Source organism: Mastomys coucha, unplaced genomic scaffold, assembly GCF_008632895.1.
Source record: "Mastomys coucha isolate ucsf_1 unplaced genomic scaffold, UCSF_Mcou_1 pScaffold9, whole genome shotgun sequence".
NCBI classification, from domain to species: Eukaryota; Metazoa; Chordata; class Mammalia; order Rodentia; family Muridae; genus Mastomys; species Mastomys coucha.
In genome coordinates, this window is record NW_022196915.1 from 45,923,068 (window position 1) to 45,940,021 (window position 16,954).

General features: G+C 37.7%; 1 protein-coding gene across 3 annotated transcripts in view; it reads left to right on the top strand.

The window, feature by feature from the left end:
- Positions 1-16,954, top strand: part of Cab39l (calcium binding protein 39 like) — a 108,945-nt gene that overhangs the window by 27,397 nt on the left and 64,594 nt on the right. The window contains exons 4-5 of one of the 3 annotated variants that reach the window (XM_031362927.1): positions 5,863-6,056; positions 9,566-9,904. The exons of 1 other annotated variant lie outside the window; for it this stretch is intronic. The gene's annotated coding sequence lies outside the window, so the exon portion shown is untranslated. The remainder of the gene's footprint in view (positions 1-5,862; positions 6,057-9,565; positions 9,905-16,954) is intronic. One more of the 3 variants, XM_031362926.1, reaches the window with a different exon arrangement.

A 16,954-nucleotide genomic window follows, 5' to 3' on the forward strand; every position in this document is an offset into this window, starting at 1 on the left:
GGCCTCGAACTCAGAAATCCGCCGGCTTCTGCCTCCCAAGTGCTGGGATTAAAGGCATGCACCACCACTGCCCGGCCCATTTTTCTTTCTTAATTTATTTTTCATTTGATTGATATATGCTACTTATTGTTAATTCTTACATTGCTTTATTTGGAGAGAGAGAGAGAGAGAATGTCCACATGTGCATGCATGCATGTGAATGCAAGTATATAAGTGTGTTTGTGTGATGCACCATGTGTGGTACATGTGAACATATGAATTTGTTCTTGACTAGACTCTCCATTTGGAAGTTGAGGTCATTACAAGCCCATCTTTTTTTCTACAAGTGTGTAAAGTGAAGATGTCTCTTTAAATTATACCAGCAGGCCACAGATTGTAGTATTCAGTCACTTTCTTTGTTTTCCTTTAGTTCTAAGTACTTTATAATTTCCCCCTATTTCTGTGAAGACCTATGGATTTTTAGTAGTGTGGTATTTATTTCTCAAATATTTGGGGATTTCACGGACACTATTTCTCACTGCCTTGAAAGTTAATATGGCTTAGTGTTGTTTAAATGGCAGTATGTCTTGAAGCTTTTTGTGTATCTTGGAGTATGACGCGTCTTGTTAGTCAGCCCACATACATTTAAAAAGAACATGTAGATATGTATTTTTATTCTTTTAGTTCTCCCACTTATTTCTTAATTAATTAATTAATTCTTATTTCTTTCTCTGCAGTTAGGTACACAGTATTAGAATGTGAGACCTTAATGAATTGACCCTTGTAACTGTCTTGATCCTTAGTAGTCTGTCAGAAATTGAAAGGAGCTTCTTATAGGCAGCTTGTAACTTGTAATTGGGTCTTTCTTTTTTCTTCATCTTTCTCCTCCTCCTCTTTTTTGTTTTTGAAAGGGCTTTCAGTATTCAGTCTGAGCTGGCCTGAATTTGCTAATATAGACCAGGCTAGCCTTGAATGGATAGAGATCTGCTTGCCTCTCTCTCCCAAGTGCTGGGGTTCAAGGCATGTGCCACCATGCCCAGACCATAATTTCACATTCTTAATGTAGTGTTTGGCACATTTGAATGTAATGTGATTATTGATTAAAGGTTGGGTTCAATTCACCAGCTCACTACTTTCTTTTTACTTATCCCTTTTCTTTGTTTCTCTCCTCTCCAACCCTCTTTATTTCTTCTTTTGGGTTGATAGTAGCAGTTTTCATTACATCCTTCTACTTTAGCCATTGGAATGTTAGCTGCATTTGTTTGGGCTTCTTGTTGATTTAGTGATTACTTTCCATTTCAGAGTGTGCACATTTAATAGCAGTCAGCCTCCACTCATGCTCTTCTGTTTTCTGCTCCAGGCCTTAGTGGGTGGCTCTAGTATTTCTTTTAGCATGTTACTTTTGCTTCAAAAGCAAATTATCTTTTAAATGCTTTGTTTTGCTTTGCATCTTGACTCGGTGTATTTGTATAGGTCAGGAGCAGAAATGTGTGCCAGGTCAGAAGACAACTTGCAGAAACTGGTTCTCTTCTCTTACCATATGGATTATCAGGTGTGACAGCAAGCACCTTTACCTACTGAACCATCTTGCTGTCTCTGAAAGGTATTTTTGAAATAAGGAAAAACATGTTTTATTCTTTCTAGTGTTGGCTGATTTGTGCAAATTTCCTGTAATTGTGATCATTTTTTTCTGCCTTCAGTAGAGACCTTAATTTTTTGTTTTTGTTTGTTTGATTTGTTCATAGGGTCTCAATGTAGCCCTGGGTGTCTTGGAATTTATTTGTGATCCAGGCTGACTTTAAACTCAAAGAGATCTGCCTCCCTTTGCCTTCTGATTGCTGGGATTGAAGTGTGTGCCATTTCTTATGGTTTTGAGCTTGGTGAAAAATTACCATATCTTTATTTCTGAAAGAAATTGACAGTTGCTTCCTTTCAGTACTTTGACATCACTGTCCCTTTTTATTTGCTGGGTTTTGGTGTTTGCTCTTATTTTTTTGTTTATTCACATGTAATATGACTTTTTTCTTAAAACAACTTTAAGGATATTCTTAAGTGATTTGAATATATGTTGGTATTATCTTCTTGGTTCTTACATTTGGTGATTTTTGTACTTGGATTTGTATGTTTATAGTTTAATTAAGGTGTGAGAGCATCTCCAACAAGATAGGATTGCTCAGTGGGTAAAGCCTCTAGTTAGCAAGGCTGATGGCTTGGTTTTGATTTCTGGAACCCACATGGTGGGAGGAGAGAACTGATGCCTGCAGCTTGTCCTCTGAACTCACACATGCAGTAGTAGGTTTGCCCAGGTACCTACTACACACATAGTACATACATACATACATATGTACATACATACATGCATAAATGAATAAATAAGGTCCTTTTAAACATTCAGCTATTATCCTTCTTCAAGCACTGCTTTGTGTTCTCCATCCTTCTCTGCTTTTGAGATTCAAGTGACATTTATTCTTTAAGATGATTGGGATTGTCCCATAGTTCCAGAGTTTACTATTCATTGGTTTGTTGGAAATTAATTTTCTCAATGTTTTATTTTGATAACATTTTGCAGCAGCTTTGGGTTCCTTTTATTTCATTGCCTAGAAATTTTGTTTGGATCACTTTTTATATCTTCTATTTCTCTTACTAATATAATCTCTAACATATAATATTGTGTGTTATATACATATACATATACATGCACACTATATGTTGGGTGGTTTATTGGTTTGCTTGTCTTGGTCTTTTGGTGTTTTTTGTTTTTTATTTTTTAGCACTAGCATTCAACCCAGGGCTTGGCACATGCTAGGTAAGGTCTCTACTACTGAGCACCATTCGCAACCCTAACACCCTAGCTAAGGGAGGATTGGGGGGGAGGGGCGTTTATATGTACTGGTTACAAGCACATGTCCTTGTGTGTGGAGGTCAGGGGACAACTCTTGTTGTCTTTCCTTAGGCTGTGCCACACATCTCTCTCTCTCTCTCTCTCTCTCTCTCTCTCTCTCTCTCTCTCTCTCTCTCTCTCTCACACACACACACACACACACACACACACACACACACACACTCCCCACCTCTTTAAGGACAATAGGCTAATAAGTAACCTAGGCTAGCTGACCAGAGAGCCTCCTGGATTTGCCTCATTCCACCTCCTTGGCTTTGAGGTATGCTCATTTATTTTGGGTATATGCCAAAATTCTATGTATATTCTATGTAATTCTATGTTGTATGTTAGACTTTTAAGAATTTTTCTGGGTTGTTTATTTTTTTAATCTCCACTCTAGGATTACTTAAATCTCTTCAAAAGAGTTTTATCTTTTCAAGGCTTATTTCTTAGCTCTATTAGAAGGCACCAATTCTATCTGTAGTGCAAATGTGGTCTCAGAACTGAGACAATATTTTTTAGTACATATTCTTTCTTTCCGTGTACTATTGGAATCTCAGTTAGCACAGCCTTGTGAGTCCTGGGGAACCGTTCACCGCTCCCCTGCAGTAGTTCCTGGACTTGGGAAGTTACAGGGAAGTCTTTGTATTTCCAAGATTGTCTTTTAGCTCTCGCCTGTCTGCTGCTCATGGAGTGGCTTCTGGTCCTATTGGCTTTCTTTATCTCTCTTTACTCAGGGAGATTACAGTAGTGTTTGGGGTCTTCTGCTGTGGGTGAGGCAATGGTTAAAACTTAATTTCTACCAAGTTGGATTGTCTTATGCATAGTGTTTACTATATGCTACTTATCTTAAGTTATATAGATAGAAGAATAAAAATTCACCCCATCCCTGCTTATCATATTCTGAGGCAAAAGCCCCTACAGCTGTGCTTTTCATTCTAAATCATCCTTATAAGAATATTCTTTTGTTTACTACTTTTGTTTACGACTCTTAAAATCTGAAATTCTTTCATTATGATAGGACTTTAAGAATATATCCGGGGCTGGAGAGATGGCTCAGTGGTTAAGAGCATGATTGCTCTTCCAGAGGTCCTGAGTTCAATTCCCAGCAACCACATGGTGGCTCACAACCATCTGTAATGGGGACCCTTATCAATTTAGAATAATATGCATTTGATATTACCTTTAAAAAAAATAAAACTGGACATGTGAAGCTGACAGGAGTTCAAGGCCAGATTTAACTCAAGCAGTGAGGTTCTATTTTGAAAGAAAAGGAAGAAAATAAAATTAATTTATTTTAAATGAGATTGAAAGAATAATTCACTGGCTAATCTCTAGATAAATATTATACCTACTCTTAGGTGGTAAGAAATATTCAAATAATTATGTATAGTATATTTAAAATTCAAAAGTCTGTTTTACCTGGAAATATAACTCAGTGATAGAGCACTCACCTAATATTCATAAACCACTGGATTTGAATCCCATCACTATAAAACAAAACCTATCACTCCCCAACTTCACTACTGTAAATAAGCCACAATAAGTATAAATATTACATTTTTTCTGTATATGTGTGTGTCTGTGCCACACTTTGGGATGTGGTCGAAGGACAGTTTACAGTTGTTAGTTCCCTCTGTCTACCATGTGGGCTGGAGATTGAGCTGGTCAGCATCAGCCTTAACTGCAGGAACCTTTCTCTGCCTAGCCACTCCACTAGCCCAAGAATCTGTAGTTTAAGCCCAGATTTTATATATGTATTTTTCTTCAGGTATTTAAACAACCATTTGGGAATATTTACACTTTAGTTGACCTCACATTCTTAGAGATACATTATTTCTGTTGAGAAGGATTAGTGTATGAGTAATGGGTCCCCGTAGCTACTGCTGTTAGACTCGTAATTGGAAGTTCTGTTAGGAGAAAAACCCAGGCCTGTTACATGTTGGGGGCTGGGAGTTGGAACGTAACTCCAACTCAGCTATAACTCAGAGTGGGCAACTCCAATTGCAAATAAACCTGAAAACACCCTCTGAGCCACCTTTCCACTCTACTTTCCCAGTGCAGGAAGAGCCACAATTTTAAGGTATTTTACTACAAGTTTGTAGATGTGAGAATTTTTTTAAATGTTCTCTGGCCTTCCCAGTCCTCACTGAAAAGATATAATGGAGCTTGACCACGAGTGCTTACACAGAAAACTTTCCATTGAAGTAGCTGCATCTAGTTTGCAATAAAACATTAAAAGGCACTAGTTAGATTTTTCATGTTTGTATTTTTCTGTGTTCTTACAGTTTTCATATTATGATTGCAGGTGTTGAACTGCGTTGAAAACATAATATACTGAATTCACTGACGTTTTATAAAAGTACACTGTTAAAATTGAATTAAAAATTCTAAAGCTTCTCTTGCTTTCTCAGCTTTCTGTTGAATTGGTAGTGCCTGCATGTATCTTCACCACACTTCTCATTATATCAGGGAGGTGCACCCTCCCTGAGGAGCCAGCCCATTAGCAGACAATCAGTTATTATTACATCAATAAGCAGTTGAATAAGCTGGGAATCTTCATTTACATTTTTAAGCAAGATGGTTCAGGCAGCTTAATCATTTGACAAAATCCCATCCAGGAATTGGTTTGAGACTTAAAGGGAGAGAAGTTATATCAAATTTTTCTTTTGTTTATTTTTAGACTTTTCTTTTTTCCCAAGAATTAATTTTGCCTCTGCTTAATTGCTTTACAGGCATTCTTGTAATGTTACACAATAGGAGAGGGAGGGAGCAAAAGGAGCTGTGGCTGTGTGGTGTGTATCTCACACCCCGTGCTGGAGAGGGAGAGAACGAATCAGCAAGCTGGTTTGACCAGAAACAGAACTGCCTATGACAGATTAAGAGACAAGCAAGGCTTGGAATCTGAGAGCAAGCAGAGTGGAAATTTACTGCAGCTCTCTGTGAGTGTTCAAGTGATCATTTTCTGCTAACGTTTTCCGGTGGTAACTGTTACTCCTCAGAGTCAGAAAGTCAAGACACAATTGTGCTAAGTCTTTTCTCCACCACACTTGAGAGGAGGAGGCATCCTTTATTAAATGGAAGATAAAGGCTACTTCAACTAAAGTGTTTTGAACCTGAGAAAAGAGCTGTCTTCAGCACCTTACCATGAGTCTGCTTTTTGTTGCTTAGACAAGCTGGGAGTTTCTATCCCTTGGTGAGTATCAACAAGATTATCTGAACTGGTTTGGGTTGAATTTATAAGGTACAGTTGAATTCTACAGTTATGCTTATATTCATTTTAAATTAGAGCGTTGCTTCGTCTCTCTGCATAATGAACTGCTGTTACTAGGGGAAGTTTGAAAAAAAAAAAACAACTACAAAACAATACTTCTCTGTTGCCTAAGGCACTTGAATCCTTACCAACTATTTTGTGTCCACCAAATATCTTATTTTGGAAATGAGTTTTAATTTACAGTTTCCAAAAATAAAATAGTGGCTATGTACTGTTTTTTATGTTTTTTTTTTCAAAGTGCTTGAAATTTGGAAGTATATTATCAGTAAATTTAAAGCTATCCTTATGGTGTTTGATATTATAAGTAATTATGAACTATCATTCAGCCATAATTCACCTTAAAGTATTGCTAGCATTAATTGAAAATACATATAATTTAAACATTAAATGATACTGTGAAATCCACAGTTACACCTGGTTTCTCCAAAGTTTGGTAAGGAAAAATAAAAAGGAGATCATCTACATATAAAATTCACAATTGATGTAAGATGAATGTATACACGTTTCTGAGTTATACGAGTTAAGCAGTTATTTTCTTTTTATAGTGATGCCAAGTTCTCTTTCAGATAATATAACTAGAAATGTATAAAAGAGCAAAGGAAATAAATTCTTACTTTATTATATTTACTTTACTTTAATGTATTTATTTACATTCTAATAAAGGCTTTATTTGTCTAATCTTTAATAGGGTATTGTATACTGTCTACAGCTACATATATACGGGTATAAACATATGTGTTCTTTCTAAAGGCATGCATAGAAAGTATGTGGTCATTCTCCTGTAGAAGGAAGTATGTATTTTTAACTATTAAGTAGATTCATTACATAAAGATGGCTATTTTGAGCAAAGTTTCCACTCTGGCCTGTACTAGCCTCAAGAAATACATGCCTTCAGTTATTGATTCAAGTGAGTCTTTTTAAGGCAGAAAAAAAATTAATTAAAATGAAGACTGCAAAGAGCCAGTAACCACATGGCAGGCTTAGAGCCTGGACATAAAATGGCTTGCTTTTCCAATCGGTCCTCTGTGGTACAGAAGCCTGTAGAACAGGTTTTATTTTGTGGCTTATTTCCTCCAGCTTGTTGGTTTATGTATAAGAACTCAGTTGATCTGTGGAAACTACTGAACACCATCATACACTAAAGTCAGTATATCAGTACTCCATCCTTAGATGGATGGGAAATTTACATTAAACTCGACAGTCTTTAGGGGCAGTTGCTTTAGGAGTTTGCTAGTGTTACCTTAGTGATGGCACCCTTTCCTAAGCCCATAGTAATGTAAATATAGAAAGAAAGAATAAGGCATCCCACTTCACAAACATTGTATTTCATAAGTTCATTTGTGAGTGTAAGATCCCATTTCCTTGAAAAATAATTTATCAAGTCTAAGTTTTTATTATAGGCTGAGTATATATCTTATTTACACTACAGAAAGACCATTGCCACCTTGACAGAGATTAGAAAATCAGTTCTAATATCAAAACTAAGTCTGAAATAACCATGAGAAAGTCTTATTTCTGCTGCATATCAATGCTTAAAGAAGAGCAAGGATAATATAAGCTTAGTGCATTTGGAAGGATGCTTAATTGGGATTCTAAGGTACTTCCAAAGTTGGTTGCAATTTATATAGTATTCAGTCTGACATTGCTGTCAGATTTCTCTTGGTATAGGAACCTTTCTAGTCTTTACTTCTCTGTACAGCCAGTTCTGATACAGTGAGTAGCATGCAGTAGGTACCTGAAAAGAATTATTACCTAAGGACTGGCCTGCTTCTTTGGACTACATAAATGGAATAGATAGGCCGGTGAGATGGCTCAGTCAGTACAGTGTTTGCTCTTACTAACTCCCTCCTAAAAAAATCTAGGTGTGGTAGTACACCCCTGTAATACAAGTGCTGAGTAGGTGAAGATAGGATTCCAGAGCTTGCTGGTCAGTTGGTCTTACTGAATTGCTGAGTTCCAGGTTCAATGAGAGACCCTGTGTTGGTAAAAAATAAAATGGAGTGAAATAGAGGAAGATACTTAACATTATCTTTTTGGCCTCCACTAGCATGCATGCCTGTATGCATACCCACTTGTACATACATGCACATACCTGACCAGTGGAGGGGGTGGTAGAGGAAGAGAGAGGGGCAGGGAGGAAGAGAGAGAGGGAGAGAGGCAGAAGATTTTCCAAAGTTTTCAAAAAAAGTATGGGAGCTTTAGGGCTATAGACTTACCATTTTGAGAAAGAGATGACCTGAAGTGAATTGATTGAATTATGAAATGAAAATAAGACAGAGTGGTGCCAACTTAGAAGAGAGAAAGAAAAGACTGGTGTATCTGTGTGGCAGTCTTGAGGGAGTGAAGTTTGTGAGGAGTCCAAAATATGAATGTGTTAAGAATCTTGAGTACGCAAACACATTCAGGTGTCAATTCAAAGGGTTTATCTGTTTCATATGTATACTAGGAGCAATGTGAAGAAATGTGGCCTCTGTGAAAAAAAAAAACCCAGATTAATTCTCTCCACAAGTTTATCTATCCAGTTCAGTTAGATTGGTCCTGAAAATCTCTTCAAAGTGCTTATACACAAAATATGAAAGTTAGCAGTGCCATCGAAGTGACGCACGCAGACACTGAGTAGTTGTAGGTGACACATACTTGGATCACCCTTTCTTCATTCTGTTCTAGAATAATGTAAAAGTAGTGATTTTGAGTACTCCTAAATGACATATAGTAGGGTCTTAATACTTACTAAATAAGATAGATTGGGACACTTTGATGCTGTATGCACATACATACATACATACATACATACATACATACATACATTCATACTTATTTTGTCACTTAGAGAAACTATCCCATTGCTTTTTGAAGGAAAAAATCCAATATCATCATATTGACATGTATATTGCAGTTATACTCAATCTTCCACTGGTAATTAAAATACTTGGCTTAGACAGAAATCTTTACTATCTATGAATGATAAAACATACTTTCTAACCTTGCGACTTAAGTTTCCAGCAGAGACTCATCAGGTACCTTCCTACTTTAAAGACAAAGGATGTATTAATATCTCAGCCAGAAAAACTAAGTCTGTTGTGGGCGTGCACTGAGTAAGAAGTAGCTGCAGCTGAGCACTGTTGTGTCTACACTCCTTGGAAATATGTTCATAGACTGACAGTGGAGAAGTGCAAGCTTAGGATGCTGTAAGGAATTGTTTTCACAGTACACCTGTGAACCAGTCTAAGGCTAAGAACAGTATCTAACCAAAGTGCAGTGTCATGTACACTATGTAGTGCTTAGTGAAGACTCAAAGTATGGAATATGAGTCTTATTTTTTTTTTTAACATTTACTCTGTGTACGAGCATGTGTGTGTATGTGTGTGTGTGATGAGTATAAAGGGGAGAGAATAACTTGAGGTTATTGGTTCTTTTCTTCCACCTTGTAGGTTTCAGAGATTGAGCTCTGGTCATCAGGTTCAGCAGCAAACATTTTTATCCAGAACCATCTCACCAGCCCTTAATTATTCTGTTATAAAGAAAACCATTTGAGGATTTCAGTGAGCCTAAGTGCTTTCATTATTGCTACTGGTTTGGGAAAATACTGATTTAACTACAGATGTCTACTATAAATTGAGATTGTGAAACTCAGTCAGATACCACTTCATTAATAATCATTCATAGCTAACCAATATAGAATATTTTCACTCCTGGAAATGACTGAAGCTGTCAGCAAAAATGTTACTGCGAGCCTAATAAATGAAGTTCCTGCATTTTCTGGAACAATAGTAAGTTCCTAAACTCACAGTAAAAATGTCAGTGGTTTTATATCTTTCTAACCTCATTTTTTTTTTTAATTTATGTCATATAGTGCATTGGAGAAAAAACATAGTTACTAAAAGACACATTCTCTCTTATAAAAGACTTTTTATTCTCATATGTTAGACTAAAGTATCTAGATCAATGAGAATTCATAGGACACTTCTCACAAGTTTTCTGTTTCTGTGTAAATTATTCTGTTTTAGAAAATGTCTTTCTCCTGCAGACATTGTTGTTAAAACAAACTATATAAAAACTAGGTCAGGCCAGGCCTGGTGGCACACACCTGTAATCTTAGCACCTAAGAGGTCAGAGGAAGGAGACCATTCAAATCAGTTGAACCTCTAAAGCAGTGGTTCTCAACATATGGGTTGGGACCCCTTTTGGAGGGTCAAATGAGGCTTTTACAGGGTCGTCTAAGACCATAATAAAACAGATATTTAAATTATGATTCATAACAGCAGCAAAATTATACTTCTGAAATAGCAATGAAAATAATTTAATACCATGACATGAAGTATTAAAGGGTCACAACCTTAGGAAGGCTGACAACCACTACTCTAGAGTAAAGAATTATCTGTGAAATCATTTTTATACTTTATCATTAGTCTGCTGATTTTCACTTTTGTCTGTCAGTTTTAAAGTACAAAGTCAGTTGTGGTTTCTAATAATATTGGGAAAAATACTTAAATATTGAGATAAAGTTGGAAGATATTTTGCCATATGAAATAGCTGGTGCAGTGGCAAATCTAACTATAATGATGCATTTTGTAATCTACATGACAGCAATTCTCAGTTTTGATTTTGGTGGGAGTATTCTTAGACATAACAATTAGAATTTTTCAGTGTACTTTTCAGTTTTAAAATTCACATCTTAGGGCTGGAGAGGTGGCTCAGTGGTTAAGAGCACTGGCTGCTCTTCCAGAGGTCCTAAGTTCAATTCCCAGCAACCACATGGTGGCTCACAACCATCTGTAATGAGATCTGATGCCCTCTTCTGGTGTGTCTGAAGACAACTATATTGTACTCATATAAGTAAAAAAAAAAGAAAAATTAAAAAAAAAAACAATGGAAATTGGTCTGTAAATTAAAAAATCATATCTAATCAAATTTATAAGTTTTTAAAAAGATTTATTTTATGTATGTGAATACAATGTCTCTGTCACACCAGAAGAGGGCATGTGATCCCATTACAGATGGAGGCCACCATGTGGTTGCTGGGAATTGAACTCAGGATCTCTAGAAGAGCAGTCAGTGCTCTTAACCACTGAGCCATCTCTCCAGACCCAAATTTACAAATTGTAAAAGAACAATTCAGTCAGCATTGGCATTGTAGATATTCATGATGTAACTGTTGCGGGAAATAATAAAAAGAAGGACAAGTTCCTGCACTACACGCAGCTACTCTCTGCCCTGGTGGCTGCGGCTAGCCCCATGCAGCTACCAATCCAGTTGTCCTAGCTCCAATTTGCTTGCTTCAGGGCTGCTTGTCACTTCTCAGCCATAAACCCCCTGTGGTTGGAGGTCCCACATTCCAGTAGCCCAGTAAAAGAAAACTCTAGAAGCTTATAATTCATCAATCAGATTTATATATCAATAAATTCTCAATACACAAAATGCCCACATTTTGTAATCTACCATATAATAAATTCAGGGCTAACTGATAATGATACAAGCTGCCCACCTAGATGAGACAAGGTACCCCAATTATTCTATCCCTATATGGTATTATGTTTGCCTGTGGCTTTTTAAAACCACATGGAATCTGAATCATTGTGTAACCTTCTTGTCGTTGAATTTTAAAACAAATCTATTATGCCTAGTCATTTGCCATTTATGTATTTTTATTGCATGTATATCTGCCTTTTAGAATACAGATAAAAATATCAACCCGTGGACCTTACTGATATACTTTTTAAATGTAGTGATGGGTTCATGTTGAGGGAGGGTGTTTAAGAAGGGTGCATGTGGAAGACTAGGATGTAGCTCAGGAAGGGTATAGTGAAGCCACAACTTTATCTCCGGTGCTGCTAAAGCAACAGAAGTGTAGTACCTTGGATTTATTTGGGGCTGTGAGTGTAGCTCAGTAGTAGAGCACCTGTCTAGCATACCAAAAATCCTACATTCAGTTCCCAGTCTCATACATATGTGCACATGTACACACATGGTTACACACATATACATGTGCTTTAAGTTACAAGCTATGAGAATCTTGGAAATGGTCTCAACTTGATTGACAAATAAATTTATGTTTTAAAAAGGTTAATTTGACTTCAGTTTTTTAAACTAACAAGTTGGCAGTTGAGGTCATATAGATGCTTTTGCGAGTGTTCAATTCCTGAGAATTCTTTTTACCTCCAAGATAGATTTACCACTCCCTTCAAAGTCCTGGTGAAACCGTTGACTTAAGAACTGTTATTGAACAGCACAGTTGGAAGTGAGAAAAAAGGTCTACAATATTCACTAACCACCCAAGAAAGACATTTATACCTTTGTGCTATCTGAAGTAAGATACTAACATGGACATGCAATGCCTCACGTACCCCTTGTTCCATTTAAATTGCTCAGATTTTGTCAGGCTGTCTTTAGTGGCTCTCAAACACAAGTTAGGAGTGCTGCCAAATATACTACATAGTCGCTCTGCCTGTGTTTGCTGGTCACAGAGCTAAATGATCTTTTTGGCTTTTTCTCTAGAACCTGAGCCAAGTACCACTCTTCATGAAATTCCAAAGCCAAAGAAATTATATTTAACTAATGGCTTCAAAGGTTGGGAGGGTCAGAATTCCACAGTGTGAACTTTAAAATCAAAAGGTTGCTTAGTAATTTTAAGTACTATATGAAAGGTGTTTCCATTTGCCAGTCATTAAATTTGATGGTACTACCCAGTGCTGCCACTATTAACTCAATTAACTCTGTGTGCACACATATGTGTTATGGTGCATATATATGAGCAGGTACACATACACACACATATGTTTGGAAACCTCAAGAATGGCTGACAACCTTGCTAAAACAGGTCTCTCACTTGGAGATTCAACGGATAAGACTAGACTGGCTGGCCAGTAAACATTGGGAGCCACCTGTCTCTACTTTCCCATCATTCAAGTTCCAAGTGTATACCACCTCACACAACTTTTAGGTCAGTTTTCAATTAAAGAGAATGTTTGGGACTGGAGAGATGGCTCACAGGTTTCAGAGCACTGGCTGCTCTTCCAGAGGTCCTGAGTTTAATTCCCTGCAACCACATGGTGGCTCACAACCATCTGTAATGGGATCTGGCACCCCCTTCTGGTATGCAGGCAGAACACTATGTACATAATAACTAACTACTAAATAAATAAATAAATGGTTAAAAAAAGAGAATGTTTATAAACATTTTCTATGTATTTGATAACTATATTTCCTGTCTTTTTGTGTTATCTATGAGTTATTTCTCTGGTGATTTTTTTTTCTTCTTCTTCTCAAAGAGATCGTGAGTTTTAATTGGTTAACTTACATTGCCTTGCTGTTAAATGCAGACTGGCCTTGGTGACCCCCTTCAACCTGCCACATGGTGCCTGGCTAGTATTCTTTTGGAGCAATGCTAGCCAATTCTCTTTAGAATCTCTATCACAGAATTCTGTTTGTCTGAAGTTTTAATTATTTTATGTATAGAAATTAAATTTTTTTCATATTTGTGGTATATTTGTAGTAGCATTGACTTTGTAGTCTTTTTCTCTAAGTTGTTTGCTTTGCTGCTCTGGGGATAATAGAACTCTGGCCCCCTAATGTTCTAAGCAAGCGCTCTGTTACCAAGCTGTTTACACTCCACCTCCCTCAGTCCTTTCTTCAAGATTTGTTTCATTGCTTCTAAAATTACAGAGATGTGTGTATTGCATCTGTCTCTGCTATTTCCTCTCTCACCTATGTGCTTTTTGATGTCACTGTCAATCAGTAGTCCATTGCTCTTTCCAGTCATTCCCTTGTTGCTAATGTTTTTCAAATGTGTCATTAGGCTGTGGGAAAAGCACAGTGGTAGAAAACAAGCTTAGTATATACTGAGGCTCCTAGTTTCAGTTTATATTTGCAAAAATATAAAAAAGTCAAATATATCTTTATTGCTTACTATTACTCATTAATAAATTCAGTTAGGAGTGTATTTTTAACCTGTAGTTGGAATTGTATCAAACCATGAATTTTAGAAATAATTGACATTTTAATACTATTACACTTTCCAGGCTAGGAAACTGTTGAAACCACTGCACCATAGAAACCCTGTCCCAAATGTGTAAGCAGACATTCAAAGAAATATGTGACACAGTAATGTTTATACTTGTAAATAATTAAAAGCAGTGAGAACCTGGAGGACCGGTCAATTGGTGCATAGGTATCCATTAGGGTGCTCCAGCGAGCAGACAAAGAACTTGTTTTGTTTCACCTTTTTCAAGAGAGATGGATAGGAAACTGCATATTGCTCTCTACTTCTTTAAAAAGATTTTATTTAGGGACTGGGTGACACAGCTTTTTAGAACATATGCTTCTCCTGTGGAGGATTGGTGTCCCCTACACCAATGAAGGGTGACTAACAAAGGTCTGTTATTCCAAGGACTTCAGAACGTCTTTAGGACTCTGGTTTCTAAAAGTACTTCTCTTATATACAGACTTACATGCATAAGCATATTAAAATGTGATGAAAATTTTTAAAAAATTAATTTTTATTAGCAATTTTCTTTATTTGCATTTCAAATATTACCCCCTTTCCTGGTTTCCCCTCCAAACCCCCCCATCCTATCCCCCCACCCTGTTTCTATGACAATGTTCCCCCACTCACTCCTACTTCCCCGCCCTGGCATTCCCCATCATAGAGCCTTCACAGGACCAAGGGCCTCTTCTCCCATTGATGTCTAAAAAGGCCATCCTCTGCTACATATGTGACTGGAGCCATGGGTTCCTCCATGTGTACTCTTTGGTTGGTGGTTTAGTCCCTGGGAGCTCTAGGGGGTCTGCTTGGTTGATATTGTTGTTAGTCCTATGGGGTTGCAAACCCCTTCAGCTCCTTCAATCCTTTCTCGAACTCCTCCCATGGGTATTTTGTTCCCCCTTCTAAGAAACACCAATCCACACTTTGGTCTATCTTCTTGAACTTCATGTGATTTGTGAATTGTATCTTGGGCTGAGTTTTTGGGCTAATATCCACTTATCAGCGAGTGCATACCATGTGTCTTCTTTTGTGATTGGGTTACCTCACTCAGGATGATATTTTCTAGTTGCACACATTTGACTTTGAATTTCATGAAGTCCTTATTTTTAATAGCTGAGTAGTACTCCATTGTGTAAATGTACCACATTTTCTGTATCCATTCCTCTGTTGAAGGACATCTGGGTTCTTTCCAGCTTCTGGCTATAATAAATAAGACTGCTATGAATATAGTGGAGCATGTGTCCTTGTTGTATGTTGGAAAATTTTTTTGGGCATATGCCTAGAAGTGGTATAGCTGGGTCCTCAGGTAATACTATGTCCAATTTTCTGAGGAACCATGAGACAGATTTCCAGAGTGGTTGTACCAGCTTGCAATCCCACCAGCAATGGAGGTGTGTTCCTCTTTCTCTACAACCTTGCCAGCATCTGCTGTCACCTGAGTTTTTGAACTTAGCCATTCCGACTGGTGTGAGGTGGAATCTCAGGATTGTTTTGATTTGCATTTCCCTGATGACTAAGGATGTTGAATATTTCTTTAGGTACTTCTTGACCATTTGGTATTTTTCAGTTGAGAATTCTTTGTTTAGCTTTATACTCCATTTTTTTAAATAGGGTTATTTGGTTCTCTGAAGTCTAACTTCCTGAATTCTTTGTATATTTTGGATATTAGCTCTCTGTTGGATGTAGGGTTGGTAAAGATAATTTCCCAATATGATGGTTGCTGTTTTGTCCTAATGACAGTGTCCTTTGCCTTACAGATGCTTTGCAATTTTATGAGGTCCCATTTGTCAGTTCTTGATCTTAGAGCATAAGCCATTGGTGTTCTCTTCAGGAAAATTTCCCCTGTGCCCATGTGTTCGAGGCTCTTCCCCATTTGTTGCGGACCGGGTTCATTGTGGGGACCCCAATTTCTACGGGATGAGAATTCTGGTCAGGTGGGCAATAAGTCGGTGGATGACAAACAGACTCGAGACACAAGGGTGTGTTGAATCTGAATGTATTTGTGCAAGGTGAGAATCAGGCTTAAATACCATATAGCAAACAGGGCAGATGTCAAGGGTCACGTAGGCAGATGGGGGTTACAACAGGGGACGTAAGACTGAAGTCACTGCAAGTGGCACCCACACCAAGGTCAGCAGGGTCTGGTAGCTAGGTGTTAAGCAGGAGGAAGAGGAGTGGAGCCCTCCTTGTTGAGGTATTTTGATATTCCTAGGCTAATTCTCTGGTTCTACTGGAAGCAATGACCAGGAGATTTCAATCTAGCATTTCCTGTTAATTCTCTGGTTCTAGCCTGGGGCAGGCAGTGGGGAGTTCCGACCTGACCTAACACTTCTAGCTAATGTCCTTGAGTGGAAGCCCTTCGATTACTCTCTAGTATGTAAAACAATAAACTATCTATTATCCTAAGGAAGGATACCTCTATTGCTAGCTCTAGGAAAGCAGTATCCTAGAGAGAGATTACACGTTATGGGAAGCTAGGTGATAAGCCGGGATAGGTTAGAAACATTGTGTGGTCTAGGAGACAATGCCCAATCTTGACTATTTACGAATCATTTCTTGGGGTACCTTTACGCCTAATCATGAGGCCGTGTTGACGATTGGAAAGACTAATCTGGAACACATCTGAGTTAGGGGATACCAGCGACTAGTCTGAAATCCAGGAGGCACAGTATCCTTTTGGATTCTTATTGCCTCTTATCCTTTAATCAGGATTTTATCCCCAATATTTTGGATGTGACTGGAGTAGACGAGTGTGTGTAGCACCTACTTTCACTTCTATTAGTTTCAGTGTATTTGGTTTTATGTGGAGGTCCTTGATCCACTTGTACTTGAGCTTTGT